Raw genomic sequence first — 7,980 nt, forward strand, 5'->3', positions numbered from 1 at the left:
AATAGATTGGCCAATAGGTCGTGTTGTAGAACTATATCCTGGGAAAGACAACGAAGTACGTGTTGTCAAAGTGAAAACTGCAACGGGTGAACTCCTAAGACCTGTGAAACGTATTTATCCTCTCGAACTTGATAGACCTAACTTGTTTAGTGACTTCACCATGAACATAAAAAACTCTGCGGATAAGTGTTACAGTGATATGAACTATCAAACTAGATATGGACGTAAAACTGTAAAACCTCTTACATATTTTTAAATTGCTATACTAATTTTTGTTTCTTTTCAGTATTTTAGAAATTTAATTGTCCTAACAGTTGTCAATTGGAACATGTTATCTGGATATGGTATGAATGTAATGCAGAAAATGTTTAGATGTGTAATCCTTCTTTGTAAGTATTAATTTTAGAGCATTAGTTACTTTTCATATTTGTGAAAGTTGTACTTGAATTTTTGTTTGATTATTGATAAATTTTGTTTTGATTTTCCCATTTTATCGAGGTAAAATCAAAAGGTGGGAGGATGTCACATTCTTGCCACTAGGTGGCGGGCATCTCTTCCTTTACTTTTGCTGTAATTAAGTTCCGAGTAGCAGTCGAGATTGGAACCGCTCTGAGGAGCGTAAAGACTCAGAACTAAAAATGCACTGTTTTAAAATAATTATCACCTACCTTGTAAATAGTGTATATTAGCTTTTTATTTCAATAAATAATTAAAAGACAAGATGGCCTGCTAATTGTAATAGAAACTCTTACTGGAAAACGTGATTATTAGAAGCCTGGCGTCGAGAACACTGAAGATGCAGCAGGTAAGGAATTTTACATTAATTTTATTGTAAATAGAAGAACCTGATGCAACATTCTGTTTTAGTAAGTAAAGAAGAAAGTGTAAATAAGATAGTGCAGCCGTGGCATCAATCAGAAAAAGCTACAAATCAACATGCGAAAGAAATAATTACAATTAATCAAGAGGACTAATTAATTGTGGACCATTCATTCGTGCATAATCAGATGATAATCTATTTCTGAAACTGGCAAACCAGCTGTATGTTTTCTTTAAAGATCGTGGCAATTTCCAATAAGGAATTTCATCTCCGAAATAGATCAAAATTCTATGCGTTTTGTACCGTAATAATTAAATGATAAACTACATCCAAAAGCACAGAAAGCAACAAAATTTCAATTTCATGCATGCAAAATAAAATACTTTTCATGGGTGAAAATTAAGATGAAAGGAGTGTAAAGAAGTTATGAGAATACACTTATAGAGACTACCATATTTACTCGCGTAATAGTCGCACTTCCGTTTTGAAGTAGAAAAAAATCGTCAAAAGTGTACAATACAATACTGTGTAGTAGATTTCCTCGCTTAATAATCGCACCTAGACTTTCACAATGGAAAATTGGCAAAAAATGTGCGACTATTACGCGAGTAAACACGGTATACGTTATTTAATTGATTATAACAAAGCGTACGAAGACTATCTACTTAAAGGAAGGGATACTTTTATAGAAATATTTTTAAGAGAAAATGGCTCAATTCACATTATACATGGGAAAAACCAGCGTTCAGTGGTCTTATCCACTCGGCCTCTGTGAAATAATATATATTACATCAGACTATAAAAGTATAGGTTATTATAACACAAACTTGGTAATTTGCTCATCTACATTTGGCTTTGATCAGTTGGAACCTTTCTGAACATAGATTCTAATAATGGTTTTCAACGCTGCTTCTAAATGGCCTATCACGTATTCAAAACATTTCGAAGAATAACTGTTTTCTTTTTAGCCCAAATGGGAGTTAACTCAGAAGGGCTATTAGTCTCGAAACGGCATTTTGCGTCGAATCACTATTAACGGCTGTATCCTTTTTACAATTGTTCCCATCAAACATTATCGCCCCGTATTATATTTAAAGAAACTAAATAATCAAGAATCTGCATGAATGCATGTATGTTTCTCGCACTGTGAAAAAACAATGGTACCTAGAGTCATCAAATTTTATTTCCACCCGAATTTGCAATTTGTTTTGTCTATTTCATATTTTGTAAAACTTTAAGAAATATTTCGTTAAAAAAACCCTACAATTTCAAAGCGAGCACTGTAGGAGATAAAACATTCTTATCTCCAAAGAGCGAGACTGTCTATCGGAAAATCTAAATATATGTCGTTTTTAAATATTTTCAGCCCAATGTGGGGTTAGCCCAAACGCTCTCGAAACGTATATGTGTCTGTATAATAAATAATATACGTGTATAATTCTGTCTGTCTCTGATGGAAGTTTCTTTTCCGAAACTTAAACAAATATGATAAATTTTCATAGGCGAAATATTTAAAACGAAATCCTCATTGTTTAGGTTCTAGAAGAGAATGTTCTATTCAAGTATGACAAAAGAAAATTTGATGTCGGAAAGAGAAAAGATTTGCTTGCGCATCATCCAGTAAAGAACTGCGGGAATTACATTTAGTTAATATTTCTGTCTCTAGATGGCAGCACTTACTAATCTCATCTGTGAATAAGTTTTTTGAACGAATAGTTTGAGCTCCGCGTGATGTCCCATCGATATCCAGGACGTTTTTATTGCATTTCAACGCTTCGTTACAGAACCTTTATATTAATTTCTTAGAATTCCTATGGGATATCAGAAGATGCAGTTCATGACCACTGAGCAAGTCCTTATTAACTATCTGCACACATCTCAGTAAATATTTTAATACTGATTTCTTGTTCAATCGCACTTAAATTATAAACTGTGAAACAAATAGTTTGGTTGAGATTACTTTCAGATCTAGTTTGTGGAATCCATCTACAGATATAGTAAGAAATTCGGCACTATTATTTTTTTTTTGAAACTTTAAAAGCCATAATCATTACGATAATTTTACTGAAACAGACTGCGATCACAAACAGGGTATATAAAATAAAAACTGCTCATACTAACTAGGAATATATGCTAAGCCCTACTCCATCGAACTTAAAGCTGGTTAGGATAGTGGAGCGACGGCGTTTTTTATGCTAGACGTGGCCAAAGCTTTTGACCGCGTCTGGCATAATGGGCTTATTTATAAAATGCTTCCTCTCAATGTCACCAGGGAGATGATTCTATTAATTTATTCTTTTATCATCAATCGAACTTTTGCCATCAGATACGGTAATTTCTACTCCCCCCTCAGACAAATTCAGGCCGGCGTCGCCCAGGGCTCAAATTTAGGTCCTCTCTTGTACCTGATTTATGCAATGGATTTCCCGCTTTTTGACGATAACATTAACTGCATCACTCCGCGTGATGTGTTATGCTGATGATACAGCCATTCTGTCCTGTTCCTTAAATCCCGACCATGCAATTAAACGCATACAGGGGCACATGCGAGAAATTGAGAAATGGTGTCGTACCTGGAGAACCTGCATCAACGCTACCAAATCACAGCTTTTGCTTATCGGGCGACGTAGAAGGAAACACGTATACACTGAACTCAGACTATTTAATGATAAAATTGCGAAAGTTAGCAAAGATTTAGGTGTGCGATTTAATACAACACTCACCTGGAACCCCCATATATCAGCTGCTGTCGGCAAAGCAACTGGTATTGCTCGCAAACTCAACCCGATCATCAATGCATCCTCAAAACTTGATTTCGTACAGAAAAAGAGTATTTATACATCAAATACAGAAAAAGAGTATTTATACATTGCTCGCAAACTCAACCCGATCATCAATGCATCCTCAAAACTTGATTTCGTACAGAAAAAGAGTATTTATACATCAATTCTTCGCCTTGTGGTCACGTATGCTTCACCGGCCTGGTGTACCGCATCTAAGTCTGATTTCCAAAAACTCCAAACATTCCAAAATATCTTCCTTCGAAAAATCACGGCAGCGCCCTGGTTCATCCGTAACGAGGATTTACACAAAGATCTAAAAATCGAAGACATCAAAACGCACATCGGACATATTAACAATATGTTTTTCAACAAAGCGATTAGCAACGACACAGTTCATTTTGCCGATAACTTTAAGTATGAACTCTTAGATGATTTCAACCTCCGCCCATATGCCACCCATCTATTAACATTTGATATCTGATCCCTGTACTTTGCACAGTCACTTTTTATTTCTCATCTTTTCATATTCACAAAGGCCCTAAGGGACAATGTTGGTTGCACGTGGTAATTTCACACACATGCATTATACATAGGACATATTATGACACCCTCATATCCCCGTGTTCTTGCAATACAATAATTACAGGCAAGGGCCTATATTTTTTCTCCTCCACCTAGTTCACCCATTAGTGGCAATCCAAATAAGGTCTCGTACGCGGGGAATCCCTGTTAAGGGGCACCTGAAGTGCTGGTAAGAGTTCGCTCTGAGATCAGCCTAAGTAACAGTATCACAGTATCGAACTTAAACTATTCTAGGACATTTCGATTACTACCTTCCCCTTTTTGATTTCGAAATATACAATATGAAAAGAAACATTGAAGAAGCTTTTGATCGATTAATTAGTGATCAAACAGAAAATTGTAAGTAACTCAGGCCCAGATTTTTTGGTGGTTCAGCAAATTTACACTTGCTTCATCAGAAAATTCTACTGAGAGTATGTAGAGACCGGAACTCGATCCTGTGGAATACGCGCCGAGTGTGCAGGCCAAGAAGGCATGCTAAGAAGGCAGAAAAAATACCTTATATACTCCCCCCCCCTTTTGAGAGGGGCTGGAGATTAGGGGACCCAATCGCTAAATCCTAGTGATGGAGAATCATCAACCATCACCTTTTTTTCGTTCGTGCGCCACTGTAGAGACAGGATTTTTGATGCTGAAAGACGTGAAAAATGAGCAATGCCCTCGTCGGGATTCAAACCTCGGACCTCTCGAATATACGCCGAGTGTGCTGACCCTTGAATTCCCAGAATTGTGTAGCTTTCAATCATCACTGAATCATTATGCCCCAATCTCTCAAGTTTTCATTAAATGCGTAATTTTAACCAGTTTTCCATCAAAAAGAGTATCTAAAAATGTTGATTGCTTAAAATTGGATTAAATATCAGATATTTTTTAGCTCACCTTTTGTTGTTTGAATTTTATTTTTTCAGTGAATAATCCATTATTTAGGAAACTGAAAATACAATAAACCCTCTCTAAGATGACCATTTACAATTTCAGACGAGGTCATCTTACGAAGATGGTTGCCATGAGCTAGTTCACTGTACTTGTAAAACACAGGGGAAAGAAGGAATTGCGTATCAGCAATGATGAAATTATTCTTTGTGGGTTTTGTGACATAATAATAAGCATGCAGGGAAATCGATAACGAGACTGATAACCACATTTCTAGCGTGAAGTACATGCTTTCAAGAAATACTCAACGATATCTCACAGGAACCCCCAAGATTTTATTTCAGAACAGGGCCGGAGCAAGGTTTTCTGCCGCCTGGGGCAATCTCTACAGGGATATATTGCAACAGGCGAACGATTCTCTTAGTAGAGTTGCCTAAGACAAGTATGACGATAATTCAGCGAAAATCCGAGGTATAGCGGTTTCTGAACCCCAAAAAATAAATGATGTGGAATACACAGTTAAGAAAAAAAGTGCACGCTTTTAGTTAAGCATCGATCCAGAAGACTGTTTTTCGCAATAATAGCTTTCTCCAAACATAGAAAACGTAACATTTTTTCATAAGATGTGCTAAAAATTGCTTAAGTTCGATTAATTCCTTTTCCATGATTAAATAAGAGGGAATGCTAAATTTTATTCCATAAATTACAATATTTTTAAAAATGTTTCACAAATTTATCATTGCAAATGTCACGCAAGTTTCAAACACTTTTTCACCACTAAAGTAAGAATTCCTCTCTACTAAAATGCACAGCAATAGTGCTAACTTTCTTAAATACATTGTTACCTTAACAAGTTGGACCAAAAATAGAATATCGCATCAACATATCATATTAAAATTCATCTAGGTAGCATCAATTTACATAATCGTAGCAGTGGTATAGGAATGAAATAGTTTATCATCCAGTTCGCCACCTAAATAAATATTAATTAGCTATACTATATAATAGAAATATACTATACTAATATAAAAATAGCAATAAATTAAATAAATAACTATTACAATTTAATTTTAACAATTAATGCGTAGGAAAAAAAAAAATATTTTAAGAGCTGATTCTTCTGAACCAGCTGATTCTCAACATTGATTAGCAGGTGGAGTAAATCGATATTTCATATTCCAAGCGCAAAATAACAATTAAAGAGGCATTTTGCGTAATTAATTGCCATCGACAATTCCGATGCACATCAAAAGTGGCACGATGGCTGAATCGAATGTAAGCCCTTCCATTTTTCAAAGAATTATGGAATCATTTTGAAAGCGCAGTTATTCAGCTAGAAGTTTAAGTCAAAGAAGCTACAGCTGAAACTTCTATAAAAAGCATACGCGTGATTGACGAGAAGATGGAAAAGAATATCTATTCGATCTCGACAACAATGGTTTCTCGTAGCAGGTACTGGAAGTGTACCAGCTTTCAGGACCGCGTTAGGCATTTTGCCTTTCGATACTAAATTCTATTGCTCAGTGCCTCCGAAATTCTAGAAATTTTGCCGCCTCTAAATTCTGTTGTCCATTGAGTACCTTAAATTCTAAAAATTTTGCCATTTCTAAATTTTATTGCTCGATGCGTCACTAATTCAAAAATTTTTGACCCGGTGCAGCCTCACAGGTTGCACTGGCGGCTTTTACACAACATAGAAAGCTTCATACGAGGTCAAAGGAAAAAAAAAAGTCGAGATTTCGCTATTTTATTGTGTAATGAAATCTCAAACTTGAGAAATAATTATATTGAAACTGAGTTAAAGAATGTTAAGTTTTACTTATATCACTAGATGGCTATCTGTGCATGAGACGTTTTAACTGATGGACTAGACACAATGGCCTCCACGAACTTACTTGATATGCTTTGAAGAATTTAAACGTATTCAGACAAAAATTTACTTGGTGTTTTTTTGTTATGCCTGTGCTTTCCAGACCTGTCATTTTTCAGAACTACAACAGGCAAGGGCGGTTTAAGAAATTTTGAGGACCCCCGCAAGTTGAAAGATGGAGACCCCTTAACAGGGTCCCTTTTAAATTTATACTTGCTATAGTATGGTCAGATTATTGCATAATTTATCACTAATCATTTTATTTCCAAATTTTGTAAATATTTACGTAATATTTTTTGCTTGTAATTAGTTTTCAAAATAATAGAAAAAATTTATTAAAAATGTAATGTAATGTAACACTTATACAATACTAAGCAAAATGTATATTATTTTCAATGAAACAAAGCGAAAAGTTTAGCACATTTTCACTAAACTTCGAATTGTAAATATTTAACAATTTCTATAAGGGAAATTTTAAAATATATAAAAAATAACCTTACCACAAGCAAACTTCTAATCAATTTTCGTTTTACAATAAATATTACATTGCACACATTTACTTAAGTAGTTAGCCAGATTTATTTTTAAACTTGTTAGTTGTCATATAATTTGTCTTTATAACTTTGTTACATACTCTTTTCCCTTTTCTGACTTCTTCCCATCTTAGACAACATTTCCTACATTTTTTAAGCTCCACATTTTGTATTTTTTAGCAGCAAACCTTTTAATTAACTTGTCAATGTCCAATTTGCCTTTTTACTCTTATTATACAAATACCTCTTAATTGTTCTTTATCCATTAAAAATCGTGGATAATGTTTTTGTCAGCTTTAACCCTCAAAACTCCGCAGAGGCTACTGACAATGCCATCCACAAATTATTAGTGCAGTTGTCACATTTGGGAAAATGTCTTCCAAATTCTTTTCGTAAATGTACCGAAGTACTGTCAAAAAATTGTTGGCAGTTTATGATAACATAAGGGATGGCACTTCTAACTCATCAGCGAGCAAGATCTAGGGCATTTACTTCTTCTGAGTTTTATTTCGAGTCACT

The sequence above is a fragment of the Stegodyphus dumicola genome, chromosome 8, assembly GCF_044657685.1.
Source record: "Stegodyphus dumicola isolate Sdum_Otavi_A_Nest chromosome 8, ASM4465768v1".
NCBI lineage: Eukaryota > Metazoa > Arthropoda > Arachnida > Araneae > Eresidae > Stegodyphus > Stegodyphus dumicola.